Raw genomic sequence first — 13,140 nt, forward strand, 5'->3', positions numbered from 1 at the left:
GACAGCCCCTTTTGGGGTGGGGCCAAGCCTGATTTGCATATGGTCTTTCCCCTTCTGTAATGGCTTGGCAGGCGAAGAATGGTGGTCTGGAGGGTTGCCCAGAGCATTGCCAGTGGTTAAGATACATTCTAAACCTTCCAGCCATCACCTCTTTGTTTTTGCTTTTTCACCCCGAGTGGGACCGGCATGCCCAGACTTGGGTCCCGTGCCTGCAGGGCCTAGAGACCCAAGCTACTCCTCACTGATGAGCCACAACAAGGGCGTAACATGTTTGGGGATGCGTGTGGTCTCGTGCAGAAGGGATGTGGCCTAGCGGTTCGGGCTGGACTGCCCCTTTTGGGGTGGGTCCAAGCCTGATTTGCATATGGTCTTTCCCCTTCTGTAATGGCTTGTCAGGCGAAGAACAGTGGTCTGGAGGGTTGCCCAGAGCATTGCCAGTGGTTAAGATTCATTCTAAACCTTCCAGCCATCACCTCTTTGTTTTTGCTCTTTCACCTCGAGTGGGACAAGTATGCCCAGACCTGGGTCCCGTGCCTGCTGGGCCTAGAGACCCAAGATACTCCTCACTGATGAGCCCCAACAAGGGCGAAACATGTTTGGGGATGCTTGTGGACTTGTGCAGAAGGGATGTGGTCTAGCAGTTTGGGCTGCACTGCCCCTTTTGTGGTGGGGCAAAGCCTGATTTGCATATTGTGTTTCCCCTTTTGTAATGGCTTGGCAGGTGAAGAACGGTGGTCTGGAAGATTTCCCAGAGCATTGCCAGTGGTTAAGATTCATTCTAAACCTTACAGCCATCACCTCTTTGTTTTTGCTTTTTCACCCTGAGTGGGACGGGTGTGCCCAGACATGGGTCCCATGCCTGCTGGTGGGGCCCGTGCCTGCTGGGCCTAGAGACCCAAGCTACTCCTCACTGATGAGCCCCAACAAGGGTGAACCATGTTTGGGGATGCTTGTGGTCTCGTGCAGAAGGGATGTGGCCTAGCAGTTCGGGCTGGACTGCCGCTTTTGGGGTGGGGCCAAGCCTGATTTGCATATGGTCTTTCCCCTTCTGTAATGGCTTGGCAGGCGAAGAACGGTGGTCTGGAGGGTTGCCGAGAGCATTGCCAGTGGTTAACATTCATTCTAAACCTTCCAGCCATCACCTCTTTGTTAGAGCTTCTTACTGCATAAGGAACAGAAGTTATGAAGAATGACCGATTGTGCGGAAAGTATTAATGTTGCAAACATAACATTGTGTACACATATCCCAGGGGTAATTGCACATCTTTGTAAAAAAAGTGGGAACTTTTAGGCCAAATCTTTCATGGTTAAAATTGACAAAATGTAGCAGAAAGGCAAAACCAGGTCTCACAGATTTGGGACTTGGATTGAAATGTGACCAACTACATATGCGACCTATGCACCTGATTTTCTTAGATTTCATAACTACATAAATATGTATTTGTGGGAAAGTTAGATTTTGGTCCCAATAGCTAGGGGAGGTTTCCAGACATTGTAAAAGTAACACCATAAAACATGACATCCTTTCTGTCATCCAATCAGCGGAGAGAGAGCAAGGCAGAAACTATGCTCTTGCCCAATCATAGCATCATGGGTGGGGGTAATAAGCCTGCCCCTTCCATATACTTTAGTGATGTCATTTGGCATGATAAATAGTGGAACCTGACAGCACACCAACACACTGATTCTTGACTTCTTCCTGATTTTCTGCATTGCGCCCTGTTCCTGAATTCTCCATCCTTGTTCCTGATTTTCCTTACAAAGCCAAGGCCTCAGCCTTGTGGAACTTTGTTTCAGCTAGGCCTCAAATAAACAAATCCCAAAACCCCAGAGAAGCATCTTGATCCATCTGGCTTGCTACTACTAAATGCATGCCTGCTCCAAACTCGCCATCCCACTGATCTCCCATCTCCAGTAACCAGTGCAGCCCAGTGCAGGCTCCAGTCCAGGCAGTCCAGTCCAGATGACCAAAACCACCCACCTGATCCTATCCCGCCAGAAGTTCCCTGCTGTCCTTGGTTAGACCTGATCCGTGTGATGACCAGAACCCTTGACGGTCCAAAATCTTAAATTAAAGTGGACTGTAAGTATTAATAGGAAGCATAGAAAATCATAGCATACCTTGCCTTGTTTTGTTCCATCCCAATCTCTAAGTCATCCTATCCTTTCCTTAAGAACTTCTAACATTGTCAGAACCATTCTTGTAACCTTACTTTTGATTATTTGTGCTAGGGCTAACTTCTTTAAATCATTTTGCCTTGTGAAATCCCAAACCCTTAAATCATCCCTCGGGTAATCGGACTGAGTCAGCAAGGGCGGAAATGGAGGTGCTGGGGTTTGTACCGCGAATCAACTCTAGAGCTTACTGTGTTTCAATCTGGTAACCTAGCTTGAATGTCCTAGTGTAGAATAAAACTATCCTTTTAAAAATTGATTTCTGTTTTCTTTTTCGCACCTTTATTTTCCAAAAATGCCTCTCATTCAACGTTGTATAGCTCATTCTGTTTAATAGCTAGAGACTTCATTTCAACTCTGGAGTATACCTAAGTCTCATAGCTACATCCCAACATAAAAACCGCACTCAGATTTCACCTGTTTTTCTTAAAAACCGTTTGGTCAATTTTAGGCAGGAATCTGCATTTCTGCAAAGTTTTACACGTTTGATTTCCAATTTAAATTATTTCCAAACTTCCATTAAGATTCAAAGTGTTTACTTTTGTTCAAACTATAGCTCACGATTGTTAGCATCTTTTCAATGTTGCTCCCATAGAAATTTGTATTGATTTAAGGATTTTTGCACACATTCATTGTTTTACACAGCCATTTTCGAATGTCATTTTAAAAAGTGTAAGATTGCAAACCCGTTTTTCACTCTTGTTTGGGGAGAGAAGGGCGTATTTAAATTCTGTTTACTGTTCTTTATTCCTGAATACCTGCTGCCTCCTTATATCTGTTTAGAATTGCTTATTTGTGGGTTGAGGAATATTGCAGAGGGAAATCCTAACTTAAATGCTATCTTTTCAAACAAGTAAAAAGTGTTCTTTTCTCTGATGTTTTATATTCTGTGTTGCTAAAAGTGAATTTAACTGCCTTACATACCTTATTATCTGTTATTGTCACCACATTGGTGATTGCTGCTCCCTATTACAAAGTATATGTGTGATTTGAATTTTAAATAAATAAATAAATAAATATTGCCTTTAGCAACCAGCCTGATTCCTGGTCCATTGTGACCTGGGGGTATTTTGAGAAGGGGTGTGATATGAGTGGTATATCACTCAGAATATTGAATCTATAGACATAATAAAATAAGTATTTCATTTGTGTGCTACATACTAGGCTGAGACCAGGGTGTATCGCCTGATTGAAATACTTAACAACATGCATTGCAGAAACACGTGTAATCCAAAGGGCACTACCCCATCTTCAGGGATACCAACTTTTTTGTTTGATGAAACTAAACTAGATAAAGTTTTTTGAAATCCAGCATTTATGTGGTGCAGTTTTCTTTTATGTGAGGAAACAACCTACTTGCTAAATACCTTTAGAGTTTCAAAGAATCTGACTTTTCCAGCTGAACAGTTGAGTCCAGGGAATGGCATTTAGTGATTCTCTCCCTTGCCTTTTTCTTTTATGAGAGTGGAAACAAAGTGTGTTCCCTTTCAATCCCAACAATACCAAACAATCCCCCAATGTCTCACAGGAGTGTTTTATGCAACAATACAATAGACCACTAAGATGAAAAGAAGCCTTAAGCTTAATGACAACACCACCACCTTCAGAGATTTAAAAAAGGCGCAGGTGAGACGATCAGAAAAATCCAGCTGATCCGCACAAGCCTATCAGATCTATCCATGTGGGCAAAGTGTGTTCTGGGCACCAACAAAGATATTGTTATTGACATTTTGGAAAAGGTGTTCAGGTTTAACGTGTTTTAACCGGAGATATGCATTTTTAAACATGGTAATTTTCACAGTGGTGTTTCCACCGTGACCGTTATTGACGTTTTTTTTTTTTTAATGGGGGCTTCCCTCCAGCCCCACCATCTAACACACAGCCACCACCTCACCCCTCCACCCACCGCCCCAAATCCCCTACAACAAACACAAAACACAGATATATATTTTATTTAATAAAAAAAAATAGCAAAGCAGCCGCAGTGAAGATGCCCATGTTTAAAATAGCTGTGGTGAAAACACAGCAAGCGGGTGTTGCTAATGCAGTAAAGAGAGTTGAATAAAAATCAAAACATGATGATTTTGGTCCTTATGTGGCTGTACACTTCTCCTGCTGCATCTCTCTCTCTCATAAGTACAACACATTGTGCAACAAGGATCAGGGACTGCTAGGAGAAGGGAAGAGTGGCTGCCTGGAATCTCCCCTCATTCCCCAAGCATCCTAGTAGGGGTTCTGGAAGGCATGGATGTATATGTTGAGAGAAAGGGTCCCCAGGGATATATAACAAACACAGGCCGTCCATGTATCCTTTCTTAGTACACAAAGATGAGAGCAACGTGATGCTTCACACTCATTTGCAAAGGTTCCCTACTGGCCCGCCAACTCAAAGGGTCACCAGCATCTTCTCCAGTCAGGGTTTCAAGCTGCAATTATCTGATCTCATACACTTTTAGGGAGACCCCTCTTCAGCCCTTCAGAAGACTGAGGTCACTACAAGTAAGCATGGAGATGTGAGAATGTGTCTGTTTCACCAGCCTTCTTCTCTGCGAGAAAGGACATTAGACCCCTGCTCACTGACACTCTAGCAGCCTCCTTAGTTAGTTAGTCCTAAATAAGGCAGGCACATCAATGCAAAATCCCACATACTGCTGCCTCCAGGGACCAACAGAGGTTCATAAGGTTCAGAAGATGACCCTGGCAGAAAGCCAATGGGAGAGAAGTGACAATGGTTCAAGAGCCACAGGCTGCACTGTAGAAGCTGCCCCTTCTACAGAGTCCATGCTCCCTGCAGCCACCATTAAACTGATGTTGTGCGTGAAGGAATGCACACATGACCCCAGGAAAATGTAGTAGTTCACATATGGCCGATTAGGAGCAGGATGTTGCGCTACTGCATTCAGCCAGTGATTGTTCGGTTGAGAATGGCGAGACACACAAAAATAAAGGGGATAATGATAACCTTTGTCATAAACAACCACTTACCCACTGATGACTTGGCAGCCAGGTTAGGGAAATGCACAAGAGGGTCATACATTGAAATCACTGATAACCTGACGCAAACTCATATCATGTGACGGAACAAAATATCTCAGAGCCATCCACCTGAGGCCCCACTTTCTCAAGATAAAAACATTTGATGAAGACGACTGCTGGCAAAGTCTAATGAGTGGAGAAAAGGTACCATGGGTGATTGCAGTGGCCCTTATACTCCACAAAACAAAGGTCTGTAAAAGAGACGGATACAATAGACAAACAATAGACCAATAAAACAGACCTAAGGAAACAAGGAACAAATTAGTCTGGAGCACGTATATGCGTCAAGAGGGTTTTGGATAAAAAAATAGCTTGATCCATCAGAAAATATGCAACTGAATTTTTTTTAAAGATTTTTGTAAAAATTGTTTGCAATTAAATCAAATAAACATACAAATAAAATAATAATAATAATTATACAGAGGTATAACGTGTTTTGTGTCAGATGTCTCACACTTCCAAGTGCTGCAAAAACAGTTGCCCTCATTAACTAATTCATTGGTACTCAGTCTGTGCACCTGGAAAGGATGAAGGGGTGAGTTTGCCCTGATGGAATTGGAACCTGTGTCTTGCAGTTTGGACTCGGATGCCTTGGGTGAGCGTTAACTCACAGTGCACCTCGCCAGCTAATGCAGTTGGACTGATAACAGTGGGGCTATGTCTTGGTGTTAATGCCAGAACTGCTAGCAGGTTTCTTTCACTGTATCCAAATATTCATAACAAGCACCAGACGTAAAGGGAAGGTACTTGCAAATATTTACTGATGTTCAGGCCCCACCAGCTGTCATGAAACACCCAGCAGGATGTTGACTTGGCTTGTTAGGTTTGAACTCTGGACAGCACATACACCCACATTTGTCCACACAAATGCACACGACTGTATGGCCAACCATTTCTGCATCTGTCGAATGGCGTGCGTACAGCTTCTGATTATACAGCCAATTGCAATATGAGTAAACTTCAGAAGCAAGTTAAATAGCTGCATGTATAGTCCCATACATACCTATATACATTTACAACAGACATATAAAAAGGACGGCAAAACGGATTCATTATAAGAATGTAGCATTTATATAGCGCTACGAACCATCAGACATCTAAGCGCTGCTTATTATTATTACCCACGGTGTGTGGTTCTTATTTACCGACCTCGGAAGGATGAATGGCTGAGTGTGGCCCTGTTGGGATTCGAAACTGCGTTAGCAAGATTTGCACAGATATCAAAGCAAGTGCTCTACTCGCTGTGCTATCTGACATGCTATTATAACCTAATAAACATAGGGGTTAGAATGTACAACACTCATACGCTTGACTTAAAGTTAAAATGTATGGATGCAAACATTATGCATCGTTTGAAAAAGTGACATTCAAAATTGTATAAGAGCATTCATATGTAAAGCAAAAAAAATATGATTAAAAACAGCACATAAACCGAGCCTGGATTTAGACTGGACTTCCCCAGAGGAGTACAGAGAGTGGCCAAGGAAATGCAATGCAAACATGTTTCTAGGAAGTAACTTTTTGGGTATGCAAAATGCAAAGATATATATCGTAGCATCCACTTGCCAAACGTATCTGTCTAACTTGCACCAAACGCTTTGGGCTGTTTAGTCGAAGAATTGTGGAGAAGTGCACCAAGCCTTCTATTTTTCTGGTTGTGTTTAGGAAATAGGGTAATTTCGGGTAAACACATTTTTCAGTTGTAAAGAAGTAACTTTAGGTAAAGGGATACCAAATATTTTTGGAACTCTTCACACACAACGAATCTGTGGGATCACATCATAAAAAAACAACTGATATAGTCCAAAATGCAGCTGTAAGGCGCCACGGTAACCTGAACAAAGAAGAGGCAAAGCCTCAACTAGCAAGTGTAGGACTGCCTCCTCCACTTCTGCCATGTATACTGTAATATAGCACAAAGGTAATAACTATATTGTAACCTGTATATATACTGCTAATGACTATGTAACTATATTGCAACCTGTATATATATTGCTAATGACGATGTAACTAAGTAACTAAGCTTTGTACTGTAACAAGTGCCACACTGTCCTTGGGTTGTTGTGCACTATATAAATACAAATAAAACAATAAAACAAAGCATCTTAATTGAGTTTCTGCCATAAGGAGTGGTTGGGACTACTTCTAAAACATAATTATAAGGTGAGAAGAAGCAGTGCATAGAAGTGTGATTTCAATAAGAATTAAACGATCCACAGCAAGACATCTGTGTTCGACTAGTTCCACTGTATCCTCCCTCCACAAAGCCCTGCTGCTGGTCTGTATCAAAGATCCCTAAAGAGATATGACTATGGTTCATCATTAATTACAAGAGAAGTTTAGGTGATCTGGTAAGCAGGTCACACTTACAGTTCTGGAAGAAGTCTCACGGTAAGGATGATTTTAACCTGTTTAGCGGTTTGATACCTTAGAGTAATGTAGCTGACTTGAGGTAACACTATCTGAAGATTAGATTGGGAGGTGACCCATGCCATAATATGCAAAGCAGACTCAAGCATGCACTGATTCTAGGAGCAGCCAGAAATGTACAAATTGAAATAAATGATTTAAAAAGATAACAATAAAATAGACTAAACAAAAGTCATTTCATCAAAGAAATAACATATCAATGTTAGCTTGCAATCCAAAGTTATACCAATTTTAAGAATGTGTAAACAAAGTGCTCATGGCTATAGGAAACCTAAAGGGAGGCCCGGAATCAAACCAATATCTAAAATAAATTTCCCTCCAAAGATATCAAGCTTAGAAGTCCTACTGGCACCATTGGAAAATGCAGCCAGTTTTGGATGTTTTATTGAATCAAAGACATATAGTCAAACCATATGGACCATAGGGTAACATGGCATATTGGCTAACAGTGAAGTGTGGGAGCAAACTATTTTCCAAATCCATTCATAGTAAATTTCAAAAGGGGCAAACTAACCATGTTGATTTTCTCTTTCTTGCATGAGCTCCACCCACATTTACATTACATAACAGTTGAAACTCAGGAACAAGTCTAAATCTGAATGTCTAAGTCTAGGACCATGCTGTGAACGAAGATTAGATGGAGGGAAGAATTGGTTTGGCCCCTGATGATGGGATTGGCACCAGTCAAGTCAAAGATCGTAGTCTCCGATGGGATAAGAAGGTAAGGCAGAGCTCTCCTGAAACACCTCCAGTTCGAGAAATAAAATATGAATATATTCATGTCGTTGGTGATTAATGAATATCTGATCACTTGCAAGCCTTGTAAAATACCCATGGGCACAAAAAAGGCTGCAGGCAATGTTACATAATCCCACTCCAAGTGTACTGTGTACTACCTACCCATCACAGGCATAACAGAAAAGCAACAGGGTCTCCAATGAGGAATGCTGTCAGTTTAAGGGGGCATCATAGTGCCACATACTATGGGAAAGATTTAATGAAATACCCTCTCCACTTTTACAACATCACACTCAATTCACCTGATGGCAGGCTGGTGCAGTGAAGGTCTTCAGTCTGCTTCAGTTGTCTGTGTCATCTGACAAGGCCTAACTGTGCACGCTAGTCACAGGGTGGGAGATGCTATTCTTGCAATGCTATTCGGAATGGGATGGGTAGCTTTGGTACAGTGCCAAACAAAGAGCAAAGTGCAGTCATTGTCAATGATAGGCAATCTAGTGTAAAAATGAAGAGAACAACTGCAACTACTCACCTATGCTTCAGAGAGTCCATTCTAAAGCATATGGATAGAATAAAGGAACATGTTCTGATCTTGTTATACCTCCAAGCACCTATAATGCTGTGGACCATGAACTGCTTCTTGGCAGACTCAAATGCTCAATGGATGTAGAAGGAAAGGTTCTTGCCTGAAAAGACTATTCATCCAAAGTTGGTCTTCTTAGGAGAACTGGGTAATTACCCGATTTAAAGCACTCCCTCTCTTTGGAGAGTACCTCAGGGTTCTTCTTTATCTGTGTGACTTGTCACTTGTTATTTACCATATTAGAAATCTACATATGCAACTTTCAGTTCAATGGCGCGAAAATACAAGTTGCGTGAAAAAATCAGAACATAGCCATTAATAGCAATAATTCTGAATTTATTTATTTATTCATGTATTTATTTATTTATTTGTATAGCGCCAACTGCCCGCAGTCATCAGGGCACTTACAGGTAGACATGTACAAAGCTCAAGAAGGAGCCAAAAAGAGGCGACAGGACAAAAACATAAAGATTCCGGTTAACTGATTCAGTGGGTCCTAGACATGGGGTTACTTGAAAAGCTCTGTTTTGAGTTTTTTGCGGAAGACCAAAAGATTGGGCTCCAATCTAAGGTGCTTCGGCAATTTGTTCCAATTAGAGGCCGCACAGTTAGGGAAGGCTCTGCCCATGCCAAGTTCCTTCTTGTGTTTCAAGGGCGTTATGAGCCCGTTTGCTTCTGATCTTAATGCCCTGGACGGGTGGTAGAAAGTGAGTTTGGACTTCAGATAGGCTGGTGCCTTGCCATATAAACACTTGTGAGTTAGGCACATAGTCTTAAATTGTATGCGTTTCTCTATTTTCAGCCAATGAAGGTCCCGTCTAGCTTCACTGATGTGTTTGTTTCTTGCTTTCTTTTTGACCATTCTGATTGCGTTATTTTGGACGAGCTGACATTTTTGGATGCTTTGCTTACTAGCTCCTACCATAGTCCAAACGTGACATGATGGTAGCTCTTGCTATTGTGGCGCAGTTTATCTCACTCAATAGTGGTCTAATGGCTCTAAGTAGACAATGTAATAGTTGCAGTTTTTACTAAAATACATGAGGGATGCTTCCAACGTCATGCCTAATGTTTTAACCTTATCTGCCACAGGGATGAGGGTTTCTTTAATTTGGAAGACCTGATATTTAGCAGGGAGTTTGGCACGAGCCTGGATGGAGCCAAAAACCATTAATTCAGTTTTATTGCCTTTCAGGCACATCCAGTTATTGTCCATCCAATCTTTGAAGTTTTCGTAGAGTGTATTTAGTATCGTACTATCCTTAGCGTAATCCCCACTCAGTTCCAGTACTAGCTGAGTGTCGTCAGCATAGTTGGTAAAAAATATCTGGAGTTGTTGTAGTAGCTCACATAGGAATCAAATGTACAAATTGAAGAGCAGAGGGGACAGACTAGCTCCCTGTGGTACCCTGCAAAAGATGTTACATTCAGATGAGAATTTATCACCCCAATGTACTCTGGATATTCTGTTTTCTAGGAAGGATGTTAACCAACTTTTTGATTCCTTGGAGCAATTAGCAACCTTCTCAAGTGCCTGCTGCAAAAGCTGGTGGTCAAGCAGGTCGAAGGCGGCACTCAGATCTAACAAGACTAGTAAACCAGCCTTTCCCTTGTCCATAATTTCCAGCATTCTGGACTGTAAGTCCAGCATAGCAGTCTCGGTGCTATGAGCGGCTCTGAAGCCAGATTGTTGAGAATGTAGAATCTCATGGCTTTCCACATATTCTTGGAATTGGGCTGTCGCTATTTTGTCCAGTACTTTAAGGGTAAAATTACAGTTAGTAATGGGTCTTAAGTTGTTGGGGTCGCGAGGGTCTAGGGTAGGTTTTTTTACTAGAGGTGTGATGGTGACCTTTTTTATATTGTTAGGCACTACTTGGTCCCGAAAAGAGGTGTTGACAATTTTAGTAAAGAGTGGCAAAATAATTTCGGGATATTGTAGTATTATCTTGGGAGGGAGTATGTTTTCGGCACAAGAGGATGGTTTCATAGATGTTAACGTTTTTAACATAGTTTCTGGGCAGATGGATTGAAATTGAAACTTCTCCTTTCCAATTGTTGTTAGTTCTTTTGCTGGAATGTTACATTGGGGTTTATTAGCTTGTGCTAGTGCAATACGTTCTCTGGCTTTAGAAATTTTGTTAGCAAATGCAACCTGGGTGTTTTCGCATTCAAGTTGTGATGGTATAAATTCAGGGGCCAATGCCTTGGGCTTATCTAAGGATTTGAGAATGTCAAAAAGCTTACTGGCTGAGTTGGAAGATGCTTCGATTTGACTGTTGAAATAGTTATTTTTTGCCTCATTCTTAATTTAGTAGGATTTTTCTAGTGACTTCCAGCTTGTTTTGTGCTCATTTGTTTGGTTTTTAATCCATTCTGCTTCACTACGTTTTTTTTTTCTTTCTTGAGAGAGATAAGTTCAGGTGTGAACCATTTTTGATGGTTAAGGTTGGGCCTAACAGTTTTTTCTCGATTAGGTGCTTTCTGGTTGATTAACGTAAGCATCTGCTGATCATATTTTTTGATAATAGTGTCACAAGAGTCTTTTAAGTTAATGTGAGCTAGAATGCTGTTAATGCAGAGTTGTAGGTCCGCTTTTTCAATATTTTTAAAGTTTCTGGAAAGGACTTTACTTGCCTTATTTGCCAGTTTTATTTACTGGGGAAGGTAGATGCAGGTCAAAAGCTATTTTGTAATGGTCTGTCCATGTACAAGGGGTGGTAGCATAGTTACTGGTCTCTATGTTGTTGGTAATGACCCAGTCCAATTGGTGGCCATTTGCCATGGTGGGGTCATGATTCATAACATTGAAGTGCATTTTTTCCAATGTTTTTTCAAGGGAAATGGCTTCCTTGTCTTTTGGGTCTCCACGCCACCGATTTAAATCACCAAGGATGATCATGGATTTATTGAGGCCTGTAAGAGATTCAGCAAGGATAGCGAGTTCATCGTTGAACTCTGATTCCAAAGAAGGAGGTCTATAGATGAACACTAAATTAATGCAATTGTTGACAGTGGGGCAGTGTTTAAGAAGTAGAATTTCATAGCCTATACAGGAGGATATGGAGGGAAATACAGGCAGTGAGTCACAAGTAACTATGGCTACTCCGCCCCCTTTCCCACTTCCTCTATTAGTGTAGTGGATTGCCTGAATGCCTTAATGCAAGCCAGAATTTGACAACATCTAAAATAAATGCTTAAATTGTGAATTGACACCTTCATAAAGTTAGGGACAAGACCTAATGTACCAAGTCTGTTCATATGGTCAGTCATTCTGGAAATACACATTGCTCCTGAAATAAAAGGCAAAATCTTTGTAATCATATTCGAATCAACACACTCTTTCAATCAACAAATAACTTGCCTTATCAAGAATAATACACACTACCAAATTCATACACTCCCATCACTCTATTTCTAAAATCGAATCACAAGGTGAAGGTTGTACAGACTTTGCTCTTTGCACATGGACCTCTATCACTATAAAAGACCAGACTGCTGCCAACCTTGTACAGACTTTGTAACTGCGGAATCAGTGCCTTGATGCCCTTGGGTTTAGTGTGCTATATAAATGTGAAAATAAATACAGTACACACACTCCTAATTAGTAAATTGTTACCAGAGTGACCAGAATAGGAAGGCCAAGGAAGGCCAATCCCACTGGCACATCTAATATTTGACTTGAATTCCACCAATGCTACCTTTCTGGGATCTAGACCACTGCAGTATACAGCAGTGAAGAAGTCAAATGAGACCTCCCATCAAGAAGAATGTGGAGTGTGTGGGATGTATTTACCCATGCATCCGAGCCCTACCTCAAAACTGTGCAGTACTGACATGGAAAACCTCATGATGGCCAGAGCTTCCCAGAAAATGCACAGGGAAATGCATGAAGAATAGGCTGCCACTCATTTTTGCCGATGTTATGGGCACAGAAGGAAACGGCCTAAAACCACCATTGGACTACCCGCACAGTAGTCTGAAACCATTGGGAATGGCAATGCTGATTGCCAAATGCAACCTAGAATTGTGGGGAATTCATTTTCTTAAATCCCAAAAATGGGTGCAGTACCAGTACTCACCACTATCCAAAAGCCAGCAGTTTAAAACCACCCTGTGTTTCTCTGAAGGCAAGCCAAAGTGCCTATTTCAAACATTGCAATATGTGCAAAATATTC

At 41.5% G+C, this 13,140-nt stretch overlaps 1 protein-coding gene across 1 annotated transcript in view; it reads right to left on the reverse strand.

Moving 5' to 3' along the window:
- TRPA1 (transient receptor potential cation channel subfamily A member 1) overlaps window positions 1-13,140 on the reverse strand; it is a 1,301,026-nt gene that overhangs the window by 1,262,161 nt on the left and 25,725 nt on the right. The gene's annotated exons all lie outside the window — the stretch shown is intronic.

The sequence above is a fragment of the Ambystoma mexicanum genome, chromosome 5q (genome assembly GCF_040938575.1).
Source record: "Ambystoma mexicanum isolate Mex_15411 chromosome 5q, UKY_AmexF1_1, whole genome shotgun sequence".
Taxonomy (NCBI): Eukaryota; Metazoa; Chordata; class Amphibia; order Caudata; family Ambystomatidae; genus Ambystoma; species Ambystoma mexicanum.